The sequence below is a fragment of the Spinacia oleracea genome, chromosome 3, assembly GCF_020520425.1.
Source record: "Spinacia oleracea cultivar Varoflay chromosome 3, BTI_SOV_V1, whole genome shotgun sequence".
Classification (NCBI taxonomy): Eukaryota; Viridiplantae; Streptophyta; class Magnoliopsida; order Caryophyllales; family Amaranthaceae; genus Spinacia; species Spinacia oleracea.
Window position 1 is genome coordinate 127,825,501 of NC_079489.1, and position 17,035 is coordinate 127,842,535.

The 17,035-nt window shown below is 44.5% G+C and overlaps 1 non-coding gene across 1 annotated transcript; it reads left to right on the forward strand.

Moving 5' to 3' along the window:
- Positions 1-8,977: 8,977 nt before the first annotated feature.
- Positions 8,978-9,084, forward strand: LOC130470951 (small nucleolar RNA R71). The gene has a single exon (XR_008931663.1). It is a non-coding gene; the product is annotated as a small nucleolar RNA R71 (small nucleolar RNA).
- Positions 9,085-17,035: the final 7,951 nt, after the last annotated feature.

Consider the following 17,035-nt stretch of genomic DNA (forward strand, 5'->3'; position numbering starts at 1 on the left):
GTGCGGTAAATTTGGGTAAAATGTGAGCTTAAAGCCTTGGCTTTGGGGAGCATAAATCCTAGCAAAACCATGATCAACCACAAATGATGACCACAACCACAACTTCCCACTCAACACATGATGAAACAACAAACAAACCACACTATACTTTCTTGCATTTCTTTCACAATTAAAATCAATCACTCATAAAGATAAGAAATTACAACACTTGAGTGAAACAATGCTTTGATTTTTCTAGAAAAACGATTTTTCCTTCTTTTTTTTTTCTTGCTCAATCTCATTTTTTTTTTCTTTTTTTTTTTTTTGGAACCTTCACACGATTTTTTTTTATTCTCCTCATCTCATTCATTTTTCATTTCATTTTTTTTTCAACAACAATCATGATAAGAAGAACTTCCCTTTTCAATACTCAATATGCTCAAAATGTACCACACTACAACTCCCTCACCTCACTACTATTAGCTCCCCCAAGCTAGGCTTGGGACTAGTAACCAATGGGGAATTTACGGGCTTGTAATGTGGTTAGTCACCGAATAAATGGCACAAGCACAACATGGGTAGAAAAAGAGGGAACAAACGTATCTAATTTCATCTGAAGGCTACCTAAATAGAAAAATGCCTTCGTCCTCCACAATGTGCATGTATATGAGTCATAAAATATTACTAATAGTTGCAAACCAATACTCAAAATCAATGGCACACAAGGAAGCTATCACACATCCTAACCAAGTCAACTAGTCAAGCACCAAGTCCACAAGTAGTTAGTCGGAGTTGACTCATGTTTAGGCATCAAAACAATCGAACATCAAATCATGGCTAACACATCTACATTGCCCATCATCAAACACCAAGAATCAAAACAATTTTCAATCAAAGGGGCACAGGGAAGCATGATTTTGCATTCATCGGAACGTATTTTTGTATATTTTTTTTTAAAGCAATAAACTAATCTAGAAAGCATTAAACACACCAAAATAAAGAAATGCGAAAAGAAAAGAGAAACATACCTACAATGTACAAGTAATGTGAAACCCTCCCCAAACCAAATCAGACAATGTCCTCATTGGCTCAAGGGTATCGAACCAACTCCATCTCATCTCCATCATTGACGGCCATTGCCGCCATCATCATCATCTCGGCCACCATTCCCACTAGGACCCGCTCCCCACCCTCCGTACTGGGTGGGTGTGAAGGTGCCCATAGAACCCGGAGCTCCATATCCCTCCGCGGGATAGGTATACCAGGTAGGGTGCTCGTAATCTGGGGCAATATAGCCCTGCCTGGCATACTGATCATAAAATGGGAACATGGTCCTCTGGTGATCAGCTGCGAACTCCCGGAACCCGAGCTCAAGTCTGCTCAACCTCTCATCAATGGACCCCTGCTCCTCATGTACTACCGGGCCACTCTGGGGCCTCCCCGTGTCTCGACGCCCCCTCCTGAAGTAGGTGCGAGGCTCTGGCTGGTACTGATGGGGCTCTGGCTGAGGGTCAGGCTGAGGCTGGGGGTCAGGCTGAGGCTCTTGCTCAAATCCAACAAATAGATAATGAGCCTGACCGGGTCTGAAACTAGTGCGGCCCTGAGGGTCAGGCAAGGTGAAAAGCCTGTTTCCCTCGAACATCCAGTACATGGCTCCCGGCCTAAATAACCCATGCTCCCCCTGTAGCCTACGGAGTCCAGCAAAATAAGCCAAATCAAGCAAGTTGCTACCCAGAACTGGAATCTGGTTAGCCTCAGTAAAGTTGGCCGTGGCCATGGCTATGTGGGTGATCAACCCACCAATGGTAATTTTGGTAGTATGCATGGAAGTGGCTATGGAGTAAAATTGAGAGGCCATGTGATGTGCAAGGTTCATTTTGTAGCTCTCCTCTCCTTCTGAAACGTAGCCACCTAGGATCTCTAGCTCCGTATTCCTAATGTTCTGGGTCTCATCCCTACCAAAGATTGTAAATCCTAGGAACCTGTAAAAGACAATGGGTATCGGGTGTTGTATTTTGGAAGCATGCAAATGTTGCATACTCCCGGGATTATCATTGCCCGTAAGCTTTCCCCACATGGTGCAGTTGTTATGGGTCTCCTTAGGTTTCCTACTATATGTGGTAGATAATCCAAAAATCCTACCAAAATCAGATAAGCTCATGGTGTAGGTTCTATTCATCACACAAATTAAACCGATGACACGGTTCGATAACCATCCCTACGCACATTAAAACTACTCAAGAATTCTAGAGTCAACCGTCTAAATGTGAGACGGAGCATACTATACATGTTACTCATACCAACACCAACGAAAACACGTTTTACATCACGCTTAATTCCCATTTCATGCAAGGATTTTTGACATATAAAGCGAGTAGGGATTACCTCCCTCAATTTGAGGTGCATGAATCGTGCTCGTTGCTCCTCCGTAATAAAGATGACATCCGGAAAATCCGTGTCGGGCTCGAATTGCGGTGGTGGAGGTGGTGGTGTCGGTTCCCGAGCTCGGCTTGTGGAAGCCTCATGTTGATTTCTTGGTACCCTCGTGCATTTTCTTTGTGGTCTATTTGCCATTGATGAAAAATCTGAATTTTTGAGTTTTTGAGCTTTTTGGGTGAATTTGGGGATTTTATGGGGATGAGAGAAAACTCAAATCGGTTAGGTGTAGGTTGTAGAGGATGATGAGAGGATGATTTTGATGAAAGAATTGTTGAATTTGGTGGATATTTGAGGGAGATATGGTGGTTTGAAGTTTTTGGAAGTTGGGGTTTAATGGAGGAAGTGAGAGAAAGTTAGGTTGAAGATGAAGAGGAAGTGAAGAAAGAAAGGGGCGAATCGTGGTTTATTGCTGAAAACGCGTCGCGCCCGATCGGGCGACATTCCGCCCGATCGGGCGGAATGCGAACCTTTTCTTTTCATGCGTGCGCGCCCGATCGGGCGCACCTCGCCCGATCCGGATCGGGCGATTTGCGAATGCTCGTTTTCTTGACTTTTTGCTGCCCAGAATCATCCTTGACTTTTCCTCGAAAATTTCATCAACCGCCCGATCGGGCAAAATAATTTCGCCCGATCGGGCATTCCACTCGTCTTCTGCGCTCGATCGGGCAAACAAACGCCCGACTCGGGCGTTCCACTCGCCAGACCGCCCGATCGAGCGAAATAATTTCGCCTGATCGAGTATTCCACTCGCCAGACCGCCCGATCGGGCAGAAATAAACTGCAAGAATCTCATCCGTGCGCGCCCGATTCGGATCGGGCGGTTTGCAGCGTGCTTGGCTTTGTGCGTAATTTCACTTTCTCGAACATGGAGCTTTAGGCCTGCACATTATTAAGCACCCAAACAGCGTAATGCCCTCTTCTCGCCTCACTAACACCAAAAACAATGCTTGAACACACTTAGGTATGGGAAATACTAACTAAACACACAAAAATAGAATAAAAAAAAGATCAAACTTATACTACTAAAGCGATAAAATACGGGTTGCCTCCCGCAAAGCGCTGGTTTATTTCTAGGTCCCGCTCGACCTTGTTACCTTGAATATGCAGTTTATGAGGCGGAGGGGTTGAGGTGATGGACCTCAACCACTCCTACAGTAGCCCCATCATGGTACAACTTCAGACGTTGCCCGTTGACCTTGAATCGTTCACCATTCTCATTCTCTACTTCAACAGACCCAAACTTGCTTACCATAGTCACGGTGAACGACCCAGACCACCTAGACTTAAGTTTTCCAGGAAATAACTTAAGCCTAGAGTTAAAAAGTAGAACCTTGTCGCCCACCGCGAACTCTCTATGCAAAATGTGATTGTCGTGCCACTTCTTGGTCTTTTCTTTGTAAATCCGGGCACTATCATAGGCTTGTAGTCAGAATTCATCGAGCTCACCCAATTGAAGTAACCGCTTCTCACCGGCTAGCTTTGCATCCATGTTGAGCTGTTTGATTGCCCAATAAGCCTTGTACTCCATTTCTACTGGTAAGTGACACGCCTTGCCATACACCAACCGATACGGGGAGGTACCAATAGGTGTCTTAAAGGCGGTTCTGTATGCCCATAGAGTATCATCTAGCTTATCGCTCCAATCCTTCCTAGACTTCGCCACCACTTTCTCAAGGATAGATTTGATCTCTCGGTTGGAGACCTCAGCTTGACCACTCGTCTGAGGGTGGTAGGCTAGTCCAGTGCGGTGATAAACTCCATACTTGCGCAGGAGCGCATCCAGATGCTTCTCATGAAAGTGTGACCCTCCATCACTGATCAAAGCGCGCGGAACCCCAAATCTAGGAAAAATGATCTTCTTGAACAAGGAGATGACTGTCTTAGCATCGTTAGTAGGTGAGGCAACGGCTTCCACCCACTTTGACACATAATCTACAGCAACAAGGATATACAAGTTACCCTTGGACTATGGGAATGGTCCCATATAATCAATTCCCCACACATCGAAAATCTCAACCTCAAGGATCCCGTTCTGTGGCATCTCATACCTCCTCGAAATAGTGCCGGCCCTCTGGCACGCATCACAAGCCATAATAAAAGCCTGTGCATCCTTGAACATAGTAGGCCAGTAAAAACCACATTGCGACAACTTAGCGTTTGTTTTAGACGGTCCATGGTGACCACCATAAGGTGAAGAATGACACCTACTGATAACACCTTGAACTTCCCATTCTGGAACACAACGCTTGTACAACCCTTCAGCAGTCTCACGAAACAAATAAGGGTCGTCCCAAAAGTAAAACCGGACATCATGTAGGAATTTCTTCTTCTGTTGATATGAAAGATCGGCCGGAGGAATTCTCCCTACAATGTAGTTAGCAAAATCTGCGAACCATGGTGACTGATCTAGGTGCTAGTGTGTCTGTCATGCCTTTGTCTGTCTGTACTAAACTGAATATGGGTGAGCTTAAGGTTACCAATATCACTCTACAAATGGCCGACCGTTCTGTCAAATACCCCTTAGGTGTTTTAGAGGACGTCCCTGTTAGAGTAGGTAAATTCTATATACCTGTAGACTTTGTAGTATTAGACATGCAGGAGGATTCTCAAATTCCCATAATCTTAGGTAGACCCTTCCTTCACACGGCGGGGGCGGTAATTGATGTTAAAAGTGGGAAATTGACATTGTCAGTTGGGGATGATAAGGTGACTTTTAATCTAAACAGTGCCTTAAAAAGTCCCATGCTAGAAGAGGAACAATGCTATCGCATAGATGTAGTTGACTTTATTACTCGTTATAACGTCTCCCAAGTTCTCGAAAGAGACCCTTTAGAGGCAGTGCTTTGTTGTGAGTCTTCTGTAGGTGATAGCAGTTCTTGGAGTGCTGAAGTGGATGCTCTGGAGTTGGCTCTTAATGGTGGAGAATCTGAGCCGGAGAGCACCAAATTGAAGAGGTTAGTTCGGCCGGTTTGTTCTGTTAAAGAGGTAAAGAAACCCGAACTTAAGCCTCTTCCTGCTAACCCGATCATTGAGGTATGCCACATTCTAGACAAGTGATCGGCAATCACATTCTCAGCCCCTCAATCTAGACAAGTGATCGGCAACCACATTCTCAGCCCCTTTCTTGTCGCGGATCTCTAGATCGAACTCCTGTAGCAGTAGTATCCATCGAATAAGCCTAGGCTTGGCTTCCTTCTTAGAGAGCAGATACTTAAGGGCCGCATGGTCAGTATAGACTATCACCTTGGATCCAATCAGATAGGTGCGGAATTTATCCAAGGCATAGACTATAGCTAGAAGCTCCTTCTCAGTAGTAGCATAATTAACCTGAGCTTCATCTAAGGTCTTACTTGCATAATAGATGGCATGTAAAACCTTCTCCTTTCTCTGACCCAGAACTGCCCCAACTGCATAATCACTTGCATCACACATTATCTCAAACGGAAGATCCCATTCGGGAGAACGAATGATGGGAGCCGAAATCAGTGCCTGTTTAATCCTGTCAAAGGCTTCAAGACAAGCATCAGTAAACACAAACGGGGCATCCTTGAGGAGGAGCTGGGTAAGTGGTTTAACAATTTTAGAAAAATCCTTGATAAAGCGGCGATAAAACCCCGCATGACCAAGAAAACTTCTAACACCCTTCACATTAACTGGAGGGGGTAATTGTTCAATCACTTGGACCTTAGCTCGATCCACCTGAATGCCCTTATCAGATATCAAATGTCCCAAAACCACCCCTTCAGTAACCATAAAATGACACTTTTCCCAGTTCAAGACTAAATTGCACTCTTCACATCTTTTCAAAACTTTAGTCAGATTTAGCAAGCAAGAATCAAAAGAAGTACCATAGGCGCTAAAATCATCCATAAACACTTCCATGATAGACTCAATAAAATCAGAAAAGATACTCATCATGCAACGTTGGAAAGTAGCAGGTGCATTACACAGACCAAAAGGCATCCTACGATATGCAAAGGTACCATAGGGACAGGTGAAGGTGGTCTTTTCCTGGTCGTCTGGATGTATGGGAATTTGAAAGAAACCAGAATAACCATCCAGATAACAGAAAAACTTGTGACAGGCTAGCCTTTCTAACATTTGATCAATGAAGGAAAGGGGAAAATGGTCATTTTTAGTAGCAACATTAAGACGCCTATAATCAATGCACATGCGCCAACCTGTGACTACCCTAGTTGGTATCAACTCATTTTTTTTCATTTCTCACCACAGTTGTCCCCCCTTTCTTAGGCACTACCTGAACGGGACTCACCCACTTAGAATCAGACACAGCATACACTATACCCGCATCAAGCAATTTCATAACTTCAGCTTTTACAACATCTTGCATGACATGGTTCAAACGACGCTGGGGTTGAATGCATGGTTTATGATTTTCATCTAGATGTATCCTATGCATACAAAAGTCAGGGCTAATACCCTTTAAATCATCAATACTGTACCCAATGGCCTTTTTGTGCCTTTCAACACAATAAGAAGTTGGGATAACTGGTCTGCATCAAGTGCAGTACTGACGATCACAGGGCATAATTGTTCATTATCTAAAAACGCATACTTAAGGTTAGCAGGAAGAGGCTTAAGTTCGGGTTTCTTTACCTCTTTAACAGAACAAACCGGCCGAACTAACCTCTTCAATTTGGTGCTCTCCGGCTCAGATTCTCCACCATTAAGAGCCAACTCCAGAGCATCCACTTCAGCACTCCAAGAACTGCTATCACCTGCAGAAGACTCACAACAAAGCACTGCCTCCAAAGGGTCTCTTTCGAGAACTTGGGAGACGTTATCACGAGTAATAAAGTCAACTACATCTATGCGATAGCATTGTTCCTCTTCTAGTATGGGACTTTTTAAGGCACTGTTTAGATTAAAAGTCACCTTATCATGCCCAACTGACAATGTCAATTTCCCACTTTTAACATCAATTACCGCCCCCGCCGTGTGAAGGAAGGGTCTACCTAAGATTATGGGAATTTGAGAATCCTCCTGCATGTCTAATACTACAAAGTCTACAGGTATATAGAATATACCTACTCTAATAGGGACGTCCTCTAAAACACCTAAGGGGTATTTGACAGAACGGTCGGCCATTTGTAGAGTGATATTGGTAACCTTAAGCTCACCCATATTCAGTTTAGTACAGACAGACAAAGGCATGACAGACACACTAGCACCTAGATCACATAAAGCTTTATCAATAAATACGGTGCCAATGTTACATGGGATGGAAAAACTCCCGGGGTCCTTAAGTTTAGGTGGAGACTTGTTTTGCAAATAAGCACTACATTCCTCAGTAAAAGCTACAGTCTCTACCTCACAAAAAGCACGTTTCCTGGTCAAAATATCTTTCATGAATTTAGCATAAGCAGGCACCTGTAAAATTAATTCAGTAAAAGGAACCGTTACCTGCAAATTTTTGACCACTTCCAAGAATCTGCCAAACTGCTTGTCTAGCTTATTCTTGAGTTGTCGATTTGGGAAGGGGAGTGCAATAGGTGGTACTTGAATATCCGCCCCCTTCTTAACCTCAGTTGTAGCCTCATTCTCATTGACTACCTTTTCAGCTTCCTTTTCACCCATAACTATCTTTGGGATTTCCTCACTGACCAGATCACTAGCAGACACCCCGGAATCAACCTCAACCGGCATAGAAGGACCATCATAATCCCTACCACTCCTCAATGTAATTGCATTAGCAGTCTCCCTATTTTCGGGCTGTGAAGGAAGTTGGCCTAGTGGCCTCCCTGCAATAGTAGTAGCCATCTGTGCCAACTGTGTATCAATGATCTTGTTATGAGCAGTAAGAGCACCGATTTTTGCATCCTTTTCACTTAGAGATTTTTGCATTTGTAGCATCATGTTTCTCATCTCTACTAGCATAGGGTCGGGCTGTGTGGCTTGAGCTTGTGGTTGTGGGGGTGATGTGTGTTGTCTAGAGAACCCAGGTGGCCCACTAGACTGTTGGTTGTAGTTGTTTCGGGGTTGGTAAGATTGTTGGTGTGGGGGTTGATATGGTTGTGGTGGTGGATGTTGAACTTGGTGAGGGTTTTGGATATTGTTGCTCCTGTAGGAAAGCAGAGGGTTATTTTTGTAGCCCTCATTGTAAGAGTTGGAGAATGGGTTGTTTTGTTTGTAGGATTGAAATGCATTACATTGTTCAATAGAGCTCCTACATTCCTGTGCATAATGACCAGACATTCCACAACTTTCACAAATAGTAGTAGGTTGGGCACTCATAGCAGCTACACTAACAGGTTGGGCAGATTGAGCATTGGCCGCTTGCATATTATCAAACTTATAATGTAAAGCAGTCAATTGGGCAGTTAATTGTTCAATATAATTTAAATCATGCTTACCACCCCTGTTAGATAGACCTCTAGGATTTCCATACTGGGCATTGTGAATGGCTATCTCCTCAATCACCTCCATAGCTCTAGGCACCTCAAGTTGCATGAACCTCCCACTTGCAGCTGAATCCAACAAACATCTAGACTCATTGCCCAGACCATTATAAAACTGCTGAATCAAGAACCAATCTTCCAAACCATGGTGCGGGCATTCTCTCTGCAAATCCTTGAATCTCTCCCAGACCTCGAACAAACTCTCATCCGCTTGTTGCGAGATACCTAATATCTGACCCCTCAGACGAGCCGTTTTCTCAGGTGGAAAATATTTAACATAAAAAGCAAGAGCCAAGGATTCCCAATTATTGATTTTCAAAGCCGCCCGATTCAACCCATTAATCCACAGTTTAGCTTTCCCACTCAAAGAGAACGGGAAAAGTATCTCCATAGTCTGCTCCGGAGTCAATCCCTTTTGCTTGATGGTGGAGCAATATTGGATAAAGGACTGAATGTGAAGATTCGGATCTTCACCTGGTTCCCCACCGTACTGGCGTCTCTTGATCATGTTAATCAATGCAGGCTCAATCTTGAAGGTTTCAGCTGCAATAGAAGGCATGATCGCCTTTGGTAGCACGGACAAACTTGGCTTAGAATAGTCTGTAAGCCGTGGGGTAGGTGGCGGTATCAGATTTTCGTCACCCATCTCTATCTCTGAAACTGAATCTGTATCTGAAGGAAAAAGATTGCCAATATTATGATCAGAATCAGAGTAATTCCCACACTGTGCAATGAAAGTTCTTCGTCTACGAAAGGTTCTTTCGGGCTCAGGATCGAATGGAGTAAGATTACTAGTACCTACGGTCCTGGGCATAGACAAAGACTACAAAACAATGTGAGATCCGGTCTCAAGGAACGTGAGTTCCTTGAGTAGTAACAAACAATAATCTAGGGTAAGCAATCAACAACAGAAAATAAAACCGTTTCCCCGGCAACGGCGCTAAAATTTGACAGGCTAAAGTCGTATTATCTAATAAAAAATAACCTAAGGTCCACTAGCTAGGTAGCAAGGGAAGTCAGGATCGAATCCACAGGGAAACAGGCGTTCTTTCTACTATCAATTAATTAATCTAGACTACTGTGAACAAAGTTGGTTGATGGTTTGTAAATTAAGACTACGAACGAATATTAAACAAGAATGAATCAATATATTAAGGAATCTAGGGTATAGGTTTGCCAACAAATAATAATCCAGGACATTGAACAATCACGATAATCAACAAAGTAATTAATTAGATTAGCATGCTCTCTCAAGTCGATACTAATCATAGACTTAGAATTAACGGGCTCTCGCTACGTATTAACTCTAATTCTACCTATTGACACAAGCCTAAACATCAAATTGCATCTCTCGAATCTTAATTTGATATTGCATAACTACCACAATTAAACCTGCGCAAATCTAATTTTATAGTGAAATAAACCAATCAATAGGAATCAATTACAATCAAACAATCATAATCATTCAATCATCCCTTCATATTATTCATGGATCCCCAACCCTAGAAATTAGACTACTCAAGCATGTTGACAATTAACAAAGCAATAATCATAATTGAAAGCATTATTAAAGCAAGACAATGAATTGAAATAAGAATTAATACCTATTTGAAGAACAAGGGAATTGAAAGCTTGAATTTTTATTGAGAATTAAACTAAGTGTTTTTGCATAAACTAGAGAGAAAATTAGGCTAAGGAAATAATACTAAGCTTCAATACTAGAAAATAAAGTGTACTCTAAAAACAATTAAGGCTTGCTTATATAGTTTGCCCAAAATAAAGCCCAAAAAACGGAAAGAAAACTCGCGCATAAGTGCTGGGGGTTGGCGTCGCCCGATCGGGCGTCGCTTCGCCCGATCGGGCGTCGCTTCGCCCGATCGGGCGTCGCTTCGCCCGATCGGGCGATCCACTCGATAGTCGGCCCGATCGGGCCAAAATCCGCCCGATCGGGCGGTTTGTGAACTCTCCATACAGCCTCCAGATTGACCGCCCGATCCGGGTCGGGCGAGCTGCGCCCGATCGGGCGCGCGTTGATGATTCCATATTGCTTATAATTCCGCCCGATGGTTGCATTTCGCCCACAACTTCCAGGGCGATTTGCAATCTTCAATGTAGCTTGCCCATATCACTGAGTCTAACTCCCGGGGCTCAACCATAAGCATCCAAGGCTCCCGAAAGTCGACGATGGAGGTCCCGAACTTCTCGGACTCATATAGTGGCCTAGATCAACAATGAAATGGGTCTAAAACGACCAATTTCTCATAATCAAACCTGAAACTCAAGGCACACTCAATAACACACATTAGTACTAGAAACGGCTCCTAAGAGCACGTTTGACACATAAAAGTACTAAGGGACGGGGGTAAAAATACTATATAAAACATGCATATCAATTATTCTTTTCTAACCAGATCAAAGAAGACTTAATTGGTTTTGCAGATGCAGGTTATTTGTCCGATCCCCATAATGCTCGATCACAAACGTGATATGTTTTCACATGTGGTGATACTGCCATTTCTTGGCGTTCCATGAAGCAAACTATTGCAGCCACTTCTTCTAACCATGCAGAAATTTTAGCTATCCACGAAGCTAGTCGTGAATGTGTATGGTTAAGGTCTGTAATTCAACATATACGAGAAGATTGTGGCATATCCATAGGGAAAGAAGCTCCAACAATTATGTATGAAGATAATGCAGCATGCATTTCACAGCTCAAGGATGGATACATCAAAGGTGATAGAACAAAGCACATTTTACCAAAATTCTTCTTCACCCATGACCTGCAGAAGAATGGTGATGTACAGGTTCTGCAGATTCGTTCAAGTGAAAATTTGGCAGACCTACTTACCAAGGCGCTTCCAACTGCTACTTTCAAGAAATTAGTTTACCAGATTGGATTGCGTCATCTCAAAGATCTCAAGTTATGTAATCATGAGGGGGAGTAGATGCGCGCTGCACTCTTTTTCCCTTAACCATGGTTTTCACACTGGGTTTTCCTGGTAAGGTTTTTAATGAGGCAGCATTTTCGCGCATTAGAAAATATTTTATTTTGAGAGAGAAATTTTATTTTTGTATAATGGACATCCAAGGGGGAGTGTTATGAAATATAATATGGATGCCCATTATACCCCCGTCAATATTTCCGGCATATTCTAGGGTTCAGTAAAACCCTAACTATTGTATCCTATATATACCTGGTACTATGTGGAATAATATACAACCCTATTCTCTCTCTCTTATTCTCTCCTGTTTATTCACAACACTGTTTATTCACAACAACCACTAATATATACAACGGTACTTGTTTGGATGCCAATTGACCCCAATTGGGTCAGCAGACCCAAAATCCAAAAGGCTACAAACATCAACATATAAGCCATTTACCCCACAAAGGCTAACCAGCCAAACACAAGGCCCAAAGCCCACCAAGTAATAAATGACCTATGGGAATTTACTACACAAACACTATAAATAAGCCGCCAAGGCTCACGCCTCAAGGTACGTCCAATTTATTGTCTTAACACTATTCTCTAGGGAATTCTCTCTTTAGAATCTGAGCATTGTGCTTACTTAGGCATCGGAGAGGCTTTCCTCGGAACACCCCCGAGGCCAGTGACTTTGCTCCTTGTGCAGGCACATTCGGACACAGCCCAATCAAGCAAGCAAGATCTTTCACATCAATGAATAGGGCCTTCATCCGAAGCCCATTGTTTCAACACCTGAACAATTTGGCGCCGTCTGTGGGGAAGGTACTTCAAAGCCTTGAGAAATCAGCCATTTTTTCTCCAAAAATGACAAATGTTAGTGTTCATACGGACTAAGAGTTTGAAGCAGAGGTGCGTCTCCAGTCAGAGATACGCCCACGGTCGGTGGCACAACCGCAGCCGAGCCAGGCTAACACCGCAGTGTCTTCTGGACCTCCAATCCCTACGCTGGAAGAGCTCGCTGCATCCATAACCATAATGCAAAACTTTCTTTTCAATGAAAAGGAACATGGTTTGGCAAATGACCGCCGCGAGCAGAGGAGGACAAGGCGACGAATAAATCTGGAGCCACCACCTAGTGGAGAGATCTTTAGATCTGATCAAACACTCCCACCGCTGACAGGAACTCGTCTAACATCAAGGTGGGTGGAAAGTACGTGGGACACTCAAAAAAGGGCTCAGCATCAACCAGAGTGGTTCAGATCTCCCACCCCACAAACTTTCCTAAGCAAAACTATAAGTCAACATACTCGAATCCGAAGCTCTGTGCTCAGCAGGTTGAAGCCTTCGGTTCACGAGAGGATCGACGATTCGAGCAGGTACGGTGATCGGCCTGAGAAGAGTAGCGGAACTGCTGGTAGAAGAAGAAGGAGACGTGACCGGACTCCTAGCCCCCGACGCACTCCCGAGCACTCTCGCGCCAAGACTTCGAGGAGTGGAGGAATTAGAGCGAGGCTAACAAGGAAAATTATGAATCCAACATCCTCCCCATTCATCGAAGAGTTGGTATTGGAAGAGATCCCGAAGGTAAGGTTTTCCGTGCACCTAACATACAACGGGACCACCGACCCCGAGATCACAAAACTTCATACGAGCAGTAGATGTCCTTGTGCCCCCAATCCGAAGCATGTTGGTGCAGATACTTCCCAACCACGCTGACCGGAGTGGCGGGAGAATGGTTCAGGTCGTTTCCGAAGGGATCAGTTGTCAGCTTCTGAGTGAGGGATTCAAAGTGCAGTTTGTCAGTAACAACCGTCCAGAGAGAACTATTGCAGAACTCACCACAATATAGCAAGAGAGAGGCGAGAGCCTTCAGAACTTCATGGCCAGATTCATGAAAGAATCAACCAACATTCATAACTTACAGCCTGACGTGGCAATCTTCGCGCTGAAACACGTGCTCCAAGAACGAAGGTTCCGAGATAAGCTGTCCATGAAAAATCCCACCAAGATAGGCGACTTGCTGCAAATAGCATATGCATTTATCAGAACCGAGGAGTTCAACAAAGCTGCTGCCAAATTGAAAAGTTTCTCGGAGCCGAGGGACACAAAAGAAAACCAGAGTAAGCCCGAGGGCAACTCAAGAAAGGGGAAGGAGAAACAGGGTGCGAGAGATGTCAGCCCGAATAAGGAAGGGAAAAGGGTGAACTTCAACCCAAGTACACCAACTACACCCCCTCTCGCTTCCCCGAAAAGAAATCTACAACCTCCACAAATACGATGAGAAATGGCAAAAACCGGCCAAGCTGAAGTCCCAACACAGAAATAGAAACAAGTGGTGTGAGTTCCATGATGACCACGGCCACAATATTAAAGAGTGTAATCAGCCGAAAGACAACATCAAAGATCTCGTCCGTAGAGGATATCTTAAACAATACCTGGTAGAGCAAAGAGTAGAGGGAGCGCTGGAAAAAGAAAAAGCTCCAAGTGGAAAACCCCAGGAGCAACCCCTAAAAAGAATACACGAAGCCACAGGGCAGAAAAAGCATGATATCTTAGTGGTATTCGGGGGATAGAGGTTAGCCCATGCCAGTAAGAAGCACTTAAGAGCTCTATCCCACCGAGTCAACTTCAGCACTGTGGGGGAGCAAGAACCCCATCCACCGAATATGACTTTCACCGCTGACGATTGCCTCGAGGTCCAGTACAAACACGAAGATCCATTGGTAATCTCCATGGACCTCAACAACCACAACGTTCATAGAGTACTGGTCGATGGAGGGAATGCTGTCAACATCATCTTCAGAAACTGTTTTGAGCAGCTAATCCTCGAGGAAGCTGAGGAATCCATAACAAAAGTCAGTTATCCACTGATCGGATTCAACGGATCCGTGGCGGTTCCCCGAGGAAAGATGACCCTACCAGTCATAGTCGGCAAAGGCCAAGCCGCAAGGAACGTCCGAGAGGAATTCTTAGTGATGGATTGCGATTCAGTGTACAATGTCATCATGGGACGAACCATGATCCACAAAATGCAAGCAATCCCATCCACATACCATCAGATGATGATATATGTCTCGGACGCAGGCTCCGCCGAGCGAGTAAAAGGAGATCAGGAGGTCGCAAGGAGAACTTGTCACACTACTATCAGAAACCCGAGGCTGGGAGATGGTTCCGAAGATGATGAAGATGAAAAACAAGAGCCCTCGAGAGAGGAAAAAGAGGCTAAGAGGAGAATGGCCGGATCGAGCGGTCTGGTAAAACCCGCAAAGGCTGATGCTTGTCCAGAAACTCCTTCTCCCGAGCTAGATCAAGAAATGGAAGATGTCATTCCTGAAAGATGATTCAAACAGGAGCGTCCGAATAGGAAAAGGCCTAAGCTCGAGGCTCCGAATCAATCTCATACAATTGCTGAGAGATGACAAAGACATTTTTGCATGGTCGGCGGCTGACATGCCAGGAATAGATCCGAAGATGATCTGTCACAAGATGGATGTCAGTGTCGAAGCCTGACCAATCAAGCAGAAAAAGAGGAATCACTCCTCGGAAAAGAACAAAACCATTGCCGAAGAGGTGAAGAAACTGCAAGAGGCAGGTTTCATTGAGCCGTGCATGTACCCCAAGTGGCTGGCCCATGTGGTAATGGTCAAGAAAGCAAACGGCTCATGGCACATGTGCGTGGATTTCACAGATCTGAACAGAGCCTGCCCCAAAGAATGCTACCCTCTCCCGAGGATAGACCAATTGGTAGACTCAACAAGCGGCCATGCACTGCTAAGCTTCATGGTCGCCTTTTCAGGATACCATAAAGTATTCATGCACCCTGACGACAGAGCAAAGACAACATTCATCACGAGTGCAGGGGTCTTCAACTACAGAATGATTCCCTTCGGCTTGAAAAATGTCGGAGCAACCTATCAGAGGCTAGTTGACCATGTCTTTGCCAATCAGAAGGTGAGGAACGCCGAAGTTTATGTGGACGATTGCATAGTAAAAAGCGTCAAAGAAGAAGACCATATCAAAGACCTGGCCGAAATCTTCGGCAACCTGAGGAAATACAAAATGAAATTAAACCCAAAGAAGTGCGTCTTCGGGGTGAAGTCAGAAAAATTCCTCCGATTCATGGTGAGCGAGAGAGGGATTGATGCAAACCCGGACAAGGTCCAGGCAGCATTGGATTTTCCCGAGCAGAAGACAAAGAGAGACGTGCAAAGGCTAACAGGCAGGTTAGCTGCACTATCAAGGTTCATTTCGAAAGCTTCGGACAAAGATGCCCCCTTTTTTAAAGATCTCAAACCAAAAACCCTCCCAAGAGGAGAAGTAGAACCTATTAAGAAGAAAGGCATCCCGAGTAAGGTGGATCCTGAGCTGACATGGGAACAAGAACAAAAGGATGCGTTCCAACAACTCAGAACCCACCTAGCTCAACTGCCGACGCTGACTACACCAAAAGAAGGGGAAACCTATACTTGTATGTGGCAGTCAGTCTAGGGACTGTAAGTGCAGTCCTCCTTCGGGAAGAAGAAAAAAAGCAACAGCCAATCTAGTTCACCAGCCGAACTTTAACAGGCGCCGAGACTCGGTACCCCCTCATTGAGAAGGTAGCTTACGCGGTGGTGGTAGCCGCAAGAAAGCTAAGACCCTACTTCGACTCTCATCAACCAGATCCGAGGGGTGTATGAGGCCAAATAGCCAAGCATGACAGCTTACCTAGCAAAAATTAAATCCTTAACGTCAAAATTAAGATCTTTCGAAGTCATCCTTATTTCCCGAGGACAAAACACACAAGCTGATGCGCTATCAAAGATGGCAAGCTCAAAGCTCATCGACCTGAACAGGTCGGTCCATGTGGAAGTTTACTAGAAAAGAAGCATCAACTTTCCACCCCCTACAGTATGTAATCTGCGATCCGAGCCGAGCTGGATGGACGCAGTTATAGCATACAAGGAGAGGGGAGAACTTCCCGAAGACAAACTGCTAGCCAAGAAGCTAAAAAGATTCAACAGGTGGTTCATCATTGATGCCAATGGAGAGCTAATGAGGAAATCTTTCTCGGCCCCATTACTGAAGTGCGTCGGGCCGACCGACGCATATTACATCTTGAGAGAGATCCATTTAGGCATCTGCGGAAACCATTTAAGAGGAAGGGCCCTAGAACACAATGCACTCTGGGCATGATACTGGTGGCCCACCATGGTTTCCGAAGCAAAGGCGATGACGAAGAAGTGGGAGAAGTGCCAGAAATTCGCACCGGCCATCCATCAACCAGCACAA